Consider the following 17,994-nt stretch of genomic DNA (forward strand, 5'->3'; position numbering starts at 1 on the left):
TTCAAGCTAATAAAAAACAATAAGAATTTTCATGATAAAAGTAATTATTTGGATACTTGGCAATCAATCAATGTAAAAAAATAATGCTTGGCTCACCTGTTTCCCACCAGGTGGGGGCTGGAACATTTATGTTCTTGTCACAATTCTTTATGGCTACCCACTTTAACGGTAGGTAAGTATTCGAATAATTAATTTTATCATAAAAATTCTTAATTGTTTGGAATGGATCTTATCTACTGTTACAGTTAACTGACTACCATACTGCATAAGGGTAGTTGGTTAGTGCGGTCAGAGAAACAATGTTCAGCCAAGCGAACTAAAAGTTTTTTAATGAAGGGAAAGAAGCTTCACAACATTCCTGCCTGTTGCATGATTCTTATTGGCAAGTACTGTCACCAGACGTTAGAACTACAAAAGGGTGTAAGGCCCTAGTAGCAAGACTTGTCAGAGGATCCTTACAGGGGAAAAAAGGACTACCTCATAGAATACCAGTAACTCCTGTGCCCGAATTGTAAGCCCATATCTGGCAGTCCAGAATTAAAGAAAACTACCACCTTCTTATATGAAGGTGCACTCCTATACATGCTCCCAAAATTCAATACTGTAATGGGATTTCCAAACTAACAATAAGGTAGAAAGCAGGGTTACTATCATAATTGGTTCAGAAATGGTTCAGAAAGCCTCTCCACCATAATGATAAGACTAAGGGCTTCACACTTCATGCTAAATTTGAACATTTCGCAAATAATATGAGTCAACAAGTTACATTTCCCATGAGCTGCATGACAACCTTCTATAGCAGAAAGGTTTTAAAGGAAATGAAGAGATGCTTACAGTACAGAAGCCATGCAGGTTATTTTAAAAAATGGTAAAAAGCTCAGGAATCAACTCCCTGTGCATTGGCTTGAGCATAGCACTTGGCCAAAAGAGTTTATGGTCTCCCAACACCACAGATAAATAGTACTTAACTCCTCATCTTATAGGTTTACTGTGTCTGTCCAGGTAAACCCTTAAGAGTGTTAACTGGACATAAGACAGTTAAATTAAGTACTGTCACAAAACTGGGAAGGACTGTCGCTTCTATATCTTTTCTCTAGGCAATGAAAGAAGATAGAAAGGTTGCCACAAGAACAAATCCCACGTACAAGAAAGGACATGACGCTTACTCTCAATAACACACACTCAGCCGCAACAAGAGCTGAAAGAAAGGTGTCTTTCAAGTTAAGTGATGCCTTGTCAAGAGGCTCAAACTGAGGTTATGTTAAAATCTGGAGGATTACATCTATATCTCATCATATACCATAGGAAGATTGAAATTTCAAGCATGATAGATAGAAAACCTCTTCAAACTTTATATCTTGAGTGAGATTCCAGTCAGCATGATGCAGAACTGAATGCAATGTAAAGTGGTATCCTTTGATCGTTGAGACAGAAAACTTCTTTGCGTACCTGAGATACTGGTTGACTTAAATCAAATCAGGCTACTAGTGAACGGGTGCTGCATATCACTCTGGACAAGCACCACAATCAATAAAAAAGTTAAGTATATCTTAGTTTTACCAGACCACTGAGCTACTAGGGCTGGCCCGAAGGATTAGATATATTTTTACGTGAATAGGAACCAATTGGTTACCTAACAACGGGACCTAAAGCTTATTGTGGGATCCGAACCACATTGTATCAAGAAATGAATCTCTATCACCAGAAATAAATTCCTCTGGTTCCGCGTTGGCAGAGCCGGGAATCGAACTTCGGACCACCGGGTTGGTAGCCGAGCGCGAAATGCACTCAGCCAATGTGGAACTACCACAGTCAATAAAATGACCACTGTTATTGATACACAAGTCAAACAGTATTGCTTCCTTGGTCATTCTAGAAATAGCTTTAGCTCATAACAAACACAATCTCCACACAGTCAGATGAATCATGTGGAGGTTAGATGGAATCATCCCAAATATGACTGTCTCCTGATTGGAAGAAGACAGTGAGGAACATTTACCACCAGGAAAGGGAGTTAGAGGAACCATTCCCTTTGAGGTCACCAATGAGCTATCAAAATCATCCTTGTGTTCTGCAAAGCGTACAACTTGTTGAGTATTTCCTCAAAACAGCATATAGAGGAAAAGCATAAAGGTCTAGATTTGACCATTCTGAAGGAAGGCATGCATGAGGATCCTGGCATGGAGGGCAGTAAACAGGGAGAGTAATGTTTTGGGCAGTTGTGAACAGATTGGTGTTTGAGTCTCCCGAGAGGTTCCATTATGGCAAACCTGAGGAAGTGGAGACTATCTGACTGAAGACCTTGCCTTTTCCTGCTGAGTTGGTCTTCAAAAACAATGTTTTTCCCAACGACAAAACGAGGTAAAGGAATGATGTTGCTGAGCTCTGTCCAAAAGAGAAGAAAGTTTCTTTACTACCTTGAACAAAATCTCTTGATCTGTATCTTCTTGTCGTTTTACATAAGAATCAAGAGGTTGAATTGTTAGAAAAATTTGCATTCATATTTCTCTGACTACATGTTCTGTTTGCATAAGACCATTCCAAACTGTCGAAAGCTGTTGGTTGTTAACCTTCCAACTCTCTGACATCAAATGTTTCTCAGAATGGTGGCCCATCTGCCTCCGACTCGTCTGAGGACAGTGTAAAGGCTCTTGAGATCTACAGGCCAACCAATTTTTACGATTTTTTACCACTGTAAAAGTAACTCAGCTCCGTAATAAACACACTGGCCCCGCATTCAGATTCTGTGTGCCTTTGATTGTTTGTTTAAATGACTTCCTTGTGAACAGGTATTTAATCTCTCTTTCCTTTTCTTACAACCTTTACTTATTACTTATTTCTTTGCAAAATCCTCATGTTTATTTTCAATTCTGCCATTTGCCAACAGTAAGTTGATGTATTGTGGTATAATTAATCTTTCATGTACTTCTCTCTCATGAGGGATACCGATGAAGGTCAATCGGCAGTCCCCAGTTTACGACGGTTCCAGCTTACGATGTTACGAGGTTACAACGCTTTTCGGATATATTAATCAGAAATTATTTCCTGGTTTATGATGCTTGTTCCAGAGTTACAACGCTTATGACGCCGACCTGACTGAAGAAACATGACACCAAACAGCCAAAATAATCAATATTTGAAGCTTTTTAGATGAAAAACATAATAGAAATGCAGTTAACCCTTAAACGCCGAAGCGGTACAAAAAAAATGTCTCCCGTGTGCCGGAGGTGTTTCAGAGTGAGCGCGGAAGCGGAAAAAATATTTTTTTCAAAAAATCACAGCACGCTTAGTTTTCAAGATTAAGAGTTCATTTTTGGCTCCTTTTTTTGTCATTGGCTGAAGTTTAGTATGCAACCATCAGAAATGAAAAAAATTATCATTATCATATATAAATAATGCGATATATGATAGCGCAAAAACGAAATTTCATATATAATTGTATTCAAATCGCGCTGTGCGCACAACGGTTAAAGGTAACGAGTTACTTCTTTTTTCGTTGTAATGTACACTAAATTGCGATCATTTTGGTATATAACACATTGTAAAATGATAAAAGCAACACAGAGAAAATATTATCACAAAATAATGCATGAATTCGTAACGCACGGACGTAAACAAATATTTTTTTCAAAAATTCACCATAAATCTAAATATTGTCCTAGAGACTTCTAATTTCTTTCAAAATGAAGACAAATGATTGAATATTACTATACTGTAAGAATATTAGCTTACAAATGCAGTTTTCGACCATATCTGACTAGGTAAAGTTGACCGAATGTCGAATTTTTTATATATATATTATTTTATATGCAATTATTTCGGATATAAGAAAAGCTAAAATCTTCAAATATTTTTCGTTTTATTCTACATGAAATTGCGCATATTTTCATATATAAAACTCTATGAAATGCCTAATATGAAACGGAGCAAATATTCCGAGAATGGGACGTACGCATTTCGGAGATTTGTGGCGGAGAATCCGCGCGCAGAGGGAAGGAAAGATTTTTTTTAAATTCACCATAAATCTAAATATTGTGCTAGAGACTTCGAATTTGTTTCAAGATGAAGATAAATGACTGAATATTACTAGACTGTAAGAGTTTTAGCTTACAATTGCGTTTTTCGACCATTTCGGTAGAGTCAAAGTTGACCGAACGTGGTTTTTTTTCTATTTATCGTGATTTATATGCAAATATTTCAAAAATGAGAAAAGCTACAACCTTCAATTATTTTTTGTTGTATTCTACATAAAATTGCGCACATTTTCATATATAAAACTTTATGTAACTGCTAATTTAAAATGGTGCAAACATTACCACAATCGCACGTATGATATTTTCGGAAGAGTTACCGCGCGGACGTAAAGAAAATGTTATTTTTTTCATAAATTCACCATAAATCGAAATATTGTGCTCGCAACTTCCAATTTGTTGCAAACTGAAGGTAAATGCTTGAATATTACTAGAATATAAGCGGTTTAGCTTACAATTGCGTTTTTTGACCATTTCGGTAGAGTCAAAGTTGACCGAAGGTTGAAAATTTGTCACTTATCATTTTTAATATGAAAATATTTCAAAATTGATAAAAGCTACAACCATGGGTTGTTTTTAGTTGTATTGTGCATGAAATTGCGCACATTTTCATATATAAAACTTTATGTAACGGCTAATTTAAAATGGTGCAAACATTACCACAATCGCATGTATGATTTTTTCGGAAGAGTTACCGCGCGGACGTAAGGAAAAAGTTTTTTCATAAATTCACCATAAATCGAAATATTGTGCTAGAGACTTCCAATTAGTTGCAAAATTAAGTTAAATGATTGAATATTACTAAAATATTAGAGTTTTAGCTTACAATTGCGTTTTTCGACCATTTCGATAGAGTCAAAGTTGACCGAAGGTTGAAATTTTGGCACTTATCGTTATTTATATGAAAATATCTCAAAACTGATAAAAGCTACAATCATGAGTATTTTTTTGTTGTATTCTTCATAAAAATGCGCACATTTTCATATATAATACTCCATGTAACGGCTAATTTAAAATGGTACAAAAATTATGTCAAAGTGACGAAATAATTTCCGAGATGTGTCACAGATACTTTTTAGTGCGGCAAGAAAGAAATTCGTGCTTGCGCGCCTGCGTAACGATTGTAAACAAAACAACACCTTGATCCGTGAACTCCCAGCATCCCCCAAGGCGCGTGATTCAAGAGTTTTTGGCTGGTAGGCCTAAAAGTATTTTTCCGCAAATTTTTAAAAAAACTTTTGTATGTCGACGTAAAATACGGCCAGTCGGCACCCAAGAGACAAAAAATGTAGACGTAAAATACGTCCAGTCGGCGTTTAAGGGTTAACATAGTTTCCAATACACCCAAAGCATTATAAGTAAGGTTTTCTTAGGATTTTTAACGATGTTTTGGTTTACACAGTGCAAGAATGGAACCTCCATCGTAAACTGAAGACTGCCTGTATACATACAGTCAACTTCTAACCATAATAAAAGAATATTTCTCAACCTATTATTTTTCTCCTGAACCACACAGGGAGCAAAAGAAGGCAAAGCAGAAGGAGAGAGGAATTACTTAGGTTATCAGGTAGACTAATAAAGGAGGAGAGGCAACAATGGAAGAAAACAGGAGATTGAGTAGGCTTACAGTGTGCCCAAACGAATTGTCTACATAATCCATCGGCCTCTAGCATCTTCTGATACTTCACAAATTTTCATCCTCTCATCATATATCACTCCTTATTATCTTCACATCAAAAAACCACATTCGTGCCTCAACAAGTAGGCTAACACAAACGTCACGCACAACCGAAACATTAAATTTCCATAAACCCTTTCCTATACAGTGGGGCCTCGCTTAGTCGCGGATCAGCAATCACGGATTCAGTTAATCACAGGTTTTTCCTTGGACCACTTCTCAGTCTATATATCCTGGTATGAATCACAGCATCGCGGGCTTGTCAGTGGTAGGCTAAGCTCGTCCGGTTCCGATAACCAACAAATGCATGAACAGATTCACATTATGATATTAACTGACAATAAAGGTAATACAGGCAGCTCTCGGTTAGCGGCAGGGGTTCCGTTCCTGGCCACCGATGCCAAGCGATTTTCAATGCTGAGCGATTTTAAAGCCTACGGCCGCCGCACACCTTCTTTCGAAACTCTAGCCCAGTCAAAGGCGCCGTAATCCCACAACGGCGCAATAAGTAAAATTATATTTATGCAGTATAGTACTATAGAATTTACTGTACAGTACATGTGGGTGTCTAGAGTATGTAAAGATATAATAAAGTTTATACAGTGTACAGGTAGCTGTAGTGTTCAGGTTACGATCATTAGTCTTACGATAGTCCGATTTTATGAGAGATCAAATTACAATGGCCTAACTTTATCCATCTTCTAGTTACATAAGTTCAATAACAGCAAAAGAGAATGATGAAAGTATGGTTTTAATGTTATACTCGTTGCATGAACGTGTACAGCCATGAACAACCGAACGAGAAACGACTTTTTTTTTTCTAAGTACAACCGAACTGGATAACATCTGTTTGGCTTGTATTTCAATCATCGTACTACAGTACAACATTACCGTATTTGTTATAAATGGCGTTATGTATAGAATAGAACTGAGATATCTTAATGTAATAACTTTATTTGCTATAGATCAGAGATCAATATAGATTAAAGATCAATCGGGAAATATACTGTTAAATTTAAACCTAGTTATAACTGAAGCTGAGAAAACTGTTCAAGCTGCTAATGACTATTATCGTACATCGGCAAAAAGGATAAAACTGCAGTAAACGTCTGCCATCAAACACAACTGTAGATAAAATTGGGATAAAATCATTTTAATCAAAACTACTGTGCTTGAAAGAACACATTTTACTGTTGGTTTCACGCCGATATAAGATAAATAACGTAAAGTTTGTATTACGATGATATAAAGGATTATTGCGAACGGAATCACATCATTTTTTACGCAATAAACATGCCGCCAACGTAATCTGTTAACAAAAAAAATAGTAGTTCACATTCACAACGAGACATATTCAATAAATATTTCCACCTAAAAACACGCTGTATAAGGAAAAATAACTTTGTCTCATATAAGTCAAGTATATAGATATTCGTTTATGCTAACTAGAAGCAAGAGCATTCGCTCAGAATTGCGTTATGGTGAAACAAACGCGTATTCATCAGCTGATTTCAAACCACAACATTGGCCGCTCCGCGGAATACTGGCTTAAATTTGCCGTAGTATTTTAAAATACAATAATATGAGAATACATACAATATTCTTGGATACAGTGAAATAATGTATAACTTTTTAAAGGATTTATGGAAAAGATGCATAAATAATAAAATAACACAATGCATTTTTCGGTACTGGCGGACAAGAACGAACATGAAAAAACATCCGCTGACAACGTGGAGCGCAATTACAAAGGCTGCCTTAATTTGTATCTTATTTCTGTACAAAAATGAAAATACCTTTACGTAATACATTTTCATACACATTTTAAACATAAAAGCATAAACATTTAAAAAATCGACACATCAATCACTAAATTTGGACTCTTTTTAACTCGATATTTTCGGAAGAGCGCAGACGGCGGCATGCAAGAACGAACTTGAAAAAACATCGTAGTCAATAACTTGAAGGGCAGTTTCAAAATCTGCCTTTTTATCATATTTCTGCACAGAAATAAAAATACCCTATTCGTAATACATTTTCATACACATTTAAACATAAAAGCATAAACATTTATAAAATTGACACATCGATCGCTAATTTGCACTTTTTTTTTAAATCGATATTTTCGGAAGAGCGGCAGGCGGCGGCTCACAAGAAAGAACATGAAAAAACATCGTATTTGATAACGTGAAGGGCAGTTTCAAAAGCTGCCTTTGTATCATATTTCTGTACAGAAATAAAAATACCTTTCACGTAATACATTTTCATACACATTTTCAACAAAAGCATGAACATTTATAAATCGACACATCTATAGCCAAATTTGCACTTATGTAACTCGATATTTTCGGCATAGAACAGCGTCAGAGGCATATATTTTACCCTAATACCTACGTAATAACTCTCCATAAAATTTGTTAATATAATTTGCATAACCTTTATGGTCTGAACGGCATGTCTACAAATGTATGAACTCGTTAGACAACGGCGCTAGCGGCGCTGTTAACTGAAAATTGTGCCGTAAAGATACCTTTAAAATGCCTTATTTTGTAATGAATATTTTTTACGACCGCCGTAAAACCGATTCGCCGTTGAGTGATTGCGCCGTTAACTGCGGGCCGCCTGTAAAACCATTTTCACCTTATATATTATTGGCATATCTTCATAATATATAGCCTATTCATGGAATAATTCCACGTCATTGACATCAACTTGTAGTTGAGCGGCCAACAGAAATGTAAACATTGAGTTACACTTCACAGCACCTTTGTCATTCTTAACCTTTTAGAAATATTAATAGTAGTAGTTTAATTACAGTAGTAATAACATTTAGGAAAACATAAATTTTCAATTCAAACTTCATTATTGTTTTGGTATAACGTAATCAACTTCTCTGAACACTGCCGCAGTCATACGAACGATAATTATCATAGATTATCGTATGTTGTTTGCAATCGGCGACGAAGTGTAAACGTAATAAAACCATTTTTACCTTATATATTATTGTCATATATTCATAATAAAACGGAAATCTTATATATTATTGGCATATCTTCATAATAAAAAGCCTCTTCAAGGAATAATTCCTTGGGGAATCCATTTTTCAAAAGACAAAAATACACTTTACATGTTTACCGTATACAATGAACAATGATTACTTTATTTTGATGTGATTACATTAATATTACAGTATGGTACTCTAAGCAGCACAGTAACTATTTTTTATCATAAATGTATATTCATTCACGAAAAAATACATATGACCACCGTGACGTCACCGTTCTACAAAGTACCGATGTATTTTTACGTAAGTATCCTCTAAACTCTGTCATAAATCACTTTACTTACTTTTTTGTGAAGCCCAAATGCTACATATATTCTGGAAAATTAACGAAATCACGAATTTTATCATAGAGCAAGATTCACTAATTACTGTTTTCTTCTTCTTTTCATGACTAAATGCATTTTTAGAATAAACTCATTCACAAATTTTCAAATACTATGAAAGTAAATAGCAAAATCTCTCTCTATCTCTCTCTCTCTCTCTCTCTCTCTCTCTCTCTCTCATCACTTACAGAAAAAAACTATAATACTGATCTCTTATTATCGTAATAAAAGAACAAGATGGTCCCCGAAAGAATAAAAATATGTGTTGCCATATTTTTATTCTTTCTGTGATTTACGAAACTGTGCTTCAATACAACTTTTATAGTTGACTCAATGATTATCACATATTATAACAGTATACAAGAGAATATCTTATCACTATCCATGTTTCATTTCTTATCATCATAAAATATTTAAAATACAAATTTCATTGTTATTCTCGAGCTAAGATAGTCAACAGTACTCTAGTCCTAAGCTGTTCTCTCAAGCTATTCTCGTCCTAAGCTGCTATCTCAAGCTATTCAAGTTACTCTCGTCACAAGCTGCTGCTCTCTCTCTCTCTCTCTCTCGTCTCTCTCTCTCTCTCTCTCTCTCAATCTCTCTCTCTCTGAAATATGAATTACTGTATCAATAATATCATAAACTATTATGTACAAAGTTAATAATAATAATAATTCCATTAATAAATTAGTTTCTTTTAGCAACTAAATTGTTTTCCAAAATAATTCTTTCGGTAATAAACGTCCATCAGCTGATTCTAAACATAAACAAAAGACAAAACTAGATTTTTATTGCTGTATTTTGCTGTTTATACATTAATATGATATTGTTAAACTACAATAAAGTTTTGTACATACTTACCTGGCAGATATATACTTAGCTATAGTCTCCGACGTTCCCGACAGAATTTTAAATCTCGCGGCACACGCGACAGGTAGGTCAGGTGGTCTACCTTACCCGCCGCTGGGTGGCGATGTACGAACCACTCCCGTAAGCTTGTCAGATTTTTCTCTTCCACCTGTCTCCTGAGGGGAGGCTGGGTTGTGGCCATTAATCGTATATATCTGCCAGGTAAGTATGTACAAAACTTTATTGTAGTTTAACAATATCATTTTTGTACATGAACTTCCCTGACAGATATATACTTAGCTGATTGGCACCCTTGGTGGAGGGTAAGAGACAGCTCAATAATACAGGTAAGACGGGAAACAACTAATGTTGTAGGATATAAAAACCTTGGTTCTCACCTTTTCAGGATGAAGACTTCATAGATACTATCTCTGAGTCTGCATTGCCTGGAGAGCTACAGCTAGGACGTGACCTGATGCTGAAAGACTCTCGGATCTACCACTGGGATATGTGATCCCCTATTGTGGTAGAATCCAAGTCGGATGCTGTTAGAGGGACCTTGTCCGCTTACCTAACAGATCCTTACCACTACCTCTGCAAGGAGCCAAAACCCACCAGACCACCTAACCAAAATACAAAGGGTTAATATTACGACAAAAAGAGGTGCCTCCTGCAACCTCTTTCAGACAACCAAAAACAACAATATAAAATATAGGGTAACATATAAAAAATTTACACAGGATAAGTTTCAGCTCCCTGCCCCAGCACCGAATCCGCCGATACGAAAGGACCCAAGGCGAAGCATTTATCATATGTGATTTTTACATCACGTAGGTAGTGGTTTGCGAAAACCGATTGGCATCTCCAAAAAGTCGCCTCCATCAAGTTCCGCACAGACATATTTTTTCTGAATGCAAGCGAAGTTGCGATGGCTCTCACCTCGTGAGCTTTCACTTTCAGTAGTCTAAAATGATCTTCCTTACAGGCAACATGTGCCTCTGTAATAAGGCTTCTCAGAAAAAAGGAAAGAGCATTCTTCGACATGGGCCGAGTGGGGTCCTTTACGGAGCACCAAAGCACATCTTGATTAGCCTTAAGTTGTTCCTTCCTCTTAAGGAAATACTTCATAATTCTCATAGGGCAAAGAGTTCTTTCAGGCTCTTCCCCTACTAGAAAAGATAAACTACGAACTTCAAAGCTCCTGGGCCAAGGGCGTGATGGGTTTTCATTCTTTGCCAGGAAACTTGGAAGAAATGAACACACCATAGAATCTTCCTTAAACCCTACATTGCCCTCAATAGCTTGGAGCTCACTCACTCTTAGCTGTAGCTAGGGCCAAAAGGAAGATAGCCTTCTTCGTCAAGTCCTTGAAAGAGGCTAAGCCAGGAGGTTCGAATCTAGACGATCCAAGGAATTGTAGGACTACGTCTAGATTCCAGTTCGGTACTACATGAGGACGCTTAATGGTTTCAAATGATCTAATAAGATCATGCAGGTCCTTATCATCGGATATATTTAAGCCTCTATGCCTAAATACCGCCGCCAACATACTGCGGTATCCCTTAATAGTTGACACAACCAGATGACATTCTTCTTTGAGGAAAATAAGGAAATCCGCAATTTGGGTCACAGAGGTACTGGAAGAGGAAATGTTCTTCCTCTTGCACCAACGTCTGAAGACATCCCACTTTGACTGGTATACACGCAAGGTGGAAGGTCTCCTCGCTCTTGCGATTGCTTTAGCAGCTGCTGCTGAAAAGCCTTTCGCTCTGACCAAACTTTGGACAGTCTGAAACCAGTCAGACTGAGAGCGAGGAGATTTTTGTGGTACCTGTCGAAGTGGGGTTGTCTGAGTAGATCGCTCCGTTAGCGGGAGCGATCTTGGAAGGTCCACCAACCATTCCAGTACCTCTGTGAACCATTCTTGGGCTGGCCAAAAGGGAGCGATTAAGGTCATTCTCGTTGAATCGGACTCTACGAACTTCTTGATGGTTAGCCCCAGGATCTTGAAGGGGGGAAACGCGTAGACGTCGAGTCCGTTCCAGTCTAGAAGAAGAGCATCTATTGCTACTGCCTCTGGATCTGATATCGGAGAGCAGTAAGGATCCAGCCTCTTGTTCTTTGACGTGGCAAAGAGGTCTATGTGTGGCCTGCCCCATAACTTCCACAGGCTCTGGCATACATCCAGATGAAGGGTCCACTCTGTGGGAAGGACCTGATCTTTCCTGCTGAGGAGATCTGCTCTTACATTCCTTTCTCCCTGCACGAACCTGGTGAGAAGCTTGATTCCTCTTTCTTCTGCCCACAGAAGAAGGTCTCTTGCTGTCTCGTACAGGGAGAAGGAATGCGTCCCCCCCTGTTTCCTGATGTATGCCAGAGCTGTAGTGTTGTCTGCGTTGACCTGCACTACCGATCTTCTGACTTTGGGCTCGAAAGCCTTCAGAGCCAACCACACAGCCATCAACTCCTTTCTGTTGATGTGCCAGGCTACCTGGTCCCCACCCAGGTACCTGACACTTCGCTGGTTCCCAGAGTTGCACCCCACCCCATGTCCGACGCGTCGGAGAACAACACCAGGTTGGGGGTCTGTGATTGAAGAGACAGTCCCTTCGCAAAGAGGTTGGGATCTGTCCACCATAAGAGATGTTTCTTGATGTCCTGGGATAACGACAGGGAGAACGTCAAATCCTGAGAACGACGACTCCAATTCCGATGAAGAAAGAATTGGAGTGGTCTCAGGTGCAACCTTCCTAGGGAAACGAATTGCTCCAGAGAGGAGAGCGTCCCCAGCAGACTCATCCACTCCCTCACTGTGCATACTTCTTTCCCTAAGAAGGTTGTTACTCTCTCGAATCCTCGGGCTATCCTTTCCTGCGAGGGAAAAGCCCGAAAACTCAGAGAGTTCATCTGTATCCCGAGATACACACACTCTTGCTCGGGAATTAGTGATGACTTCTTGAAATTGACGAGAAGTCCCAAAGCCTTCGTCAATTCTAAAGTTACTTGTAAGTCCTTCAAACAACGATCCTCTGAATTGGCCCTTATTAGCCAATCGTCGAGGTACATGGATATCCTCACCCCTTTCAAATGAAGCCATTGAGCCACATTCCTCAAAATCCCCGTGAACACTTGAGGGGCCGTCGAGAGGCCGAAACACAGAGCCCTGAACTGAAAAATTTTCCCCCCATCATGAATCTGAGAAACTTCCTCGAGGAAGGATGGATCGGTACGTGGAAGTAAGCGTCCTGTAAATCCAAGGAAACCATCCAGTCCCCTGGACGAAGTGCTGCCAGCACTGATGAAGGCGTTTCCATCGTGAACTTCTTCTTTTCTACGAAGAAGTTCAGGGCGCTTACATCCAACACCGGTCTCCATCCCCCCCCCTGAGGACTTCGGAACTAGGAAAAGGCGGTTGTAGAAGCCCGAAGAATGATGGTCTGTCACTAGTTCGATAGCCCCCTTCTCCAGCATCTGATCTACTGCTAGATGGAGAGCTTGATTCATGATGGGGTCTCTGTACCTGGCCGTCAGTTCCCTTGGGATGGCCGTCAAGGGAGGTCTTTCGACGAAAGGGATGAGGTAACCTCTCCTCAAAATAGAAAGGGTCCAAGGATCCGCCCCTTTTTGGGCCCAGACTTCTGCAAACTCTAAGAGTCTGGCGCCCACCGTTGATTGAAGGACTTGCAAGTTATTTGGGGGCTTAACAGACTTGGCAAAAGTCTTACCCCTTCTTGAAGGTCTACGACCTCTAAACGTAGAGTTTCTTGATGAAGATGCCCTCGAAAGGGTTCACTCGAAACACTTGCCTTTTCCTTCTTAGCCTTAGTAGGGAAGGAAGGGCGAGTTTTCTTGCCGACTGTGCCAAAAGGTCCTGGGTGGCTTTGGCCGAAAGTGACCTCGAAATGTCCTGCACTCGATGTTTCGGGAACAACTGAGTAGACAGAGGAGCAAACAGCAAAGAAGACCTCTGAGCATGGGAGACCGACTTCGTTAAGAAGGAACAATAAACCGACCTCTTCTTCACGATCCCGGCCCCATAAAGGGAGGCGATTTCACTCGCTCCGTCTCTTACCGACTTGTCCATACAAGACAAAACACACATAAGATCTTCTGGCGAAATTGACTCTGGCACTTCAATTTTCTTGGCTAGGACTCCCAACGACCAATCAAGGAAGTTAAATACTTCTAGCACTCTAAACATACCTTTGAGCAAATGATCCAATTCATTCATTGCCCAAGTCGTCTTAGCAGAGTTAAGGGCAGTTCTCCTTGTCGAATCTACCAGTGCCGAAAAATCCGAATCAGCCGAAGACGGTAGACCCAATCCTAAGGGCTCTCCTGTTTCGTACCAGAAACCAGCGCGTCCTGATAACTTCGAAGGAGGAAAAGCGAACATCGTTTTCCCCGCTTCTTCTTTGGAAGCCATCCAGGAACCAAAACTCCTCAGTGCCTTCTTCATAGAAAGAGTTGGCTTCATCCTCACACAAGAAGAACTCTTCGCGTGTCTTCGCCGTTGAAAAAAGTGAGTGAGGAGAAGGAGGAGCCGTAGGCGTAAGGGAATCCCCAAAAACTTGTAAAAGTAGCTCTGTAAGCTTCTTGTAAGAAGAGACAGCAGCAGAAGTGTTCGGTTCCTCATCCGAACCTTCTAGGACGTCTTCTCGAGGCGAGCGCGGAAGATCCTTATGTGACGAAGGGATCCTAGCAGGAGTTGAGCGAGAGGTTGGAGAACGCCCTCTCTTAGAAGAGTTCACATCCACTGGAGAACGATGAGAAGATCTGGGAAGTCTACGATGAGACTCCCTCTTCGAGGTATACGGAATCTCAGCCGAAAGGAGAGGTAGGGCTCCTACTCCGAGAATCCTCGGAAACATCCACAGGGCGCTTACGAGGAGGCGAGCGCCTACTATACTCTATGCGCCTATCCTGAGGCGAGCGGCTGCCAGGAGAAGAGCGCCTATCGAGAGCAGAGCGCTTGCGCGGCTCTCCATACCTGTCCAGTTGCGTACGATCAACGGAAGTCCGACTGGAAGGCGAAATGCGCCTACTAGAGAAGGCTGCTTGCGAGACTCTTGACGTCTAAACAAGAGGGTAACATTCAGGAGAAGGGCGCTTCAAAACTAACGAGCGCCTACTTGGAGAAGGGCGCTTCCGGGATTCCTGGTGCCTACCAAGAGACAAACGGTCAGGAGAAGTGCGCCTAGAAGCGGGAGGGAGAGCGCCTACACGGAGAAGGCGCTTGAAAGACTCTTGTTGTCTGCCCCTAGGAGAATAATCAGGAGTATGACGCCTTAAAAGAGGCGAGCGCCTACTAGGAGATCTATGTGCAGTAGGCTCTTGGTGCCTACCTTGCGGGAAGCGGCTAACAGTAGGCCGTCTATCATGCACACGACTCCTACCAGACTCCTAGATGCCTGTCAGGAGAGAAGTCACGATCCGACACTCGAGGAGAGTGACATCTGGAAGAAGAACGCCTACTTGTATAAGGGCGCCTTCTAGAATCTTGAGGCTGCTGAGGAGAAGTTTCACGCGAGGGAGTTGAAGAAATCGCGTGATGAGCAGGTGCAGTGCGCTTACCGGAAGCGGAAATCCAATCTGGAGAAAAAACTTCTTTCTCCATAGAGCGTCCTATCGATGTTTGGCGTCTTGAAATCGAAAGAGAGCCAGGCGAGCGAGGGCGCTCACTCGAGCGAGGGCGCTCACGCGAGCCCCCACCTTCATACGAAACCTCCCCATATGAAGGAGAACGATCCTCTGAAGAGCGGCGCCTAGATCTCTTGATCGGAAGAGAAACGTCCTTCTTCCTACGTGATCTAACTGCTAGAGAGTCTGCTAGCGCCGTGATCTGAGCTTGAAGTCCCGCGAGTACTCTCGTAGGAGAATCTTCTTGTTCTTCCTCGGAAGCAGGCGCCGAGCGCGGAGCGCGAGAAGAAGAACGATCACAGGATTTCTTGGGTTTCTTCGCCTCCACCGACGATTCTTCCGGGAAAACCTCCGGACTAGAAGCCAAAGGACTGCAGGGAGCCTTCCAAGCCCTCTTCAACGGGCGCGACGCATCCGAGGAGTTCCAACCTCTCTTCGGAGAGGGAGACGACGAAGAGGAGAAGCATTGGCGTAGGAGCTCCTTCTTGTAGCGATCCGAGGCAGCCTGGGAGCGTACTTCAGGATCTGCCGAGGGGACGCCTGACCGGTGGGGGCTCTCCCTAGCCCTCCTGCGGCTTTCGACTTTCCTACTCCACTGGAACTGGGAGTCTGGAAGAGGTCTAGGCCTAGAGGCACTAAGGAGCCGGTCAGACGCACCCTCCACAACACTGGGGACACTGCACTGATCACTAACACTCTCCTTACCTTCCAACTGACGAATCTTCTGATCCATAGAACGATTCTTGGCTTTCAGAGCTGCCGCCTCCGAAGGCGAATCTTCGGCTTCGGTGCGGGGAGCCGGGGCTGCCACTTGGGAAGAAGGTTCTAATTCTACGTTAGTACTATTAGGATCCACATCCAACTCACTCATTCTAGATCTGCTAGAACTTCTAGAGGAAGCCTTACGCACTCTATCACGTTCCAACTTCCTCACATAAGAAGAGAGAGCCTTATATTCTTCTTCATTCAATCCATTACATTCACTACAAGGGTTAGCAAACGCACAATCATTCCCCCTGCATTTCATGCAAACCGTGTGGGGGTCTACCGAAGCTTTCGGCAACCTCACCTTACATCCTTCATTCACGCAAACCCTAAACAAAACCGAAGTTTTAACTACCGATTCTAGATCAGACATCGTTAAAGAAAATCAAACTCAAAATCAAACCGGTCCACAATCAGCGTATGCCAGCCAAACAAAGCGAATACGTCACCAAAAGAAGTCCAAATTAACTCCAGGCAAGCGAGAATCGAAAAACTATCGAGAGGAACCGACAACAGTTGTTATCGTTCCCGCGACAGAGAAAAATCTGACAAGCTTACGGGAGTGGTTCGTACATCCGCCACCCAGCGGCGGGTAAGGTAGACCACCTGACCTACCTGTCGCGTGTGCCGCGAGATTTAAAATTCTGTCGGGAACGTCGGAGACTATAGCTAAGTATATATCTGTCAGGGAAGTTCATGTACAAAAATACAAAAATTTCATTGTTATTCTCGAGATAAGATAGTCAACAGTACTCTAGTTCTAAGCTGTTCTTCTCAAGCTATTCTCGTCCTAAGCTGCTATCTCAAGCTATTCAAGTTACTCTTCGTCACAAGCTGCTCTCCTCTCTCTCTCTCTCTCTCTCTCTCTCTCTCAATGAAATATGAATTACTGTATCATAATATCATAAAACTATTATGTACAAATAATAATAATTCCATTAATAATTAGTTTCTTTTAGCAACTAAATTGTTTTTTCAAAATAATTCTTTCGGTAATAAAACGTCCATCAGCTGATTCTAACGTAAACAAAAGACACAAAAAAAACTAGATTTTATTGCTGTATTTTGCTGTTTATACATTAATATTATAGTTGGGTGCTGTAATCATTACAGTAAATCATGTTTTTTCATCATAAATATGTTCATTCACGAAATAGATATACTATGTACTTTCAGTTTGGTGCAGCAGCCAAATCATGAAAATAGAAAGGAATTGTTAGGTAATTATAATTTTGTTTGCTGATCTGATGCAGGGGAAATTGAAGATAGGAAAGAATAACTTTGAAACTGTCTTGAATTTAGTTTAAGGTGATAGTTGAAGAAATATTTGGTGCTTGAACTAAAGTAGGCAGTTGTAAACATTGAAATAGTGGTCTTGGTTGCACTTGTAAACATTGAAATAGTGGTCTTGGTTGCAGTTGTAAACATTGAAATAGTGGTCTTGGGTAGATTAATTGTTAAAGTAGGCGGTTTAAAGCAATTTTCAGGGGGGGTACCAGGTTAACACGGGTATTTACTTATCACGGGGGGTTCTGGGCCCTATCCCCCGTGATTAACGAGGCCCTACTGTACAGGTAATCCCTGGGTTACGACGGGGGTTCCGTTCTTGAGACGTGTCATAAGCCGAAAATCATCATAAGCCGG

The 17,994-nt window shown here is 40.8% G+C and overlaps 1 protein-coding gene across 2 annotated transcripts in view; it reads right to left on the reverse strand.

The window, feature by feature from the left end:
• The window catches only part of LOC135197967 (intraflagellar transport protein 74 homolog), a 128,884-nt gene that overhangs the window by 72,033 nt on the left and 38,857 nt on the right, over positions 1 to 17,994 (reverse strand). The gene's annotated exons all lie outside the window — the stretch shown is intronic.

Source organism: Macrobrachium nipponense, chromosome 21, assembly GCF_015104395.2.
Source record: "Macrobrachium nipponense isolate FS-2020 chromosome 21, ASM1510439v2, whole genome shotgun sequence".
Classification (NCBI taxonomy): Eukaryota; Metazoa; Arthropoda; class Malacostraca; order Decapoda; family Palaemonidae; genus Macrobrachium; species Macrobrachium nipponense.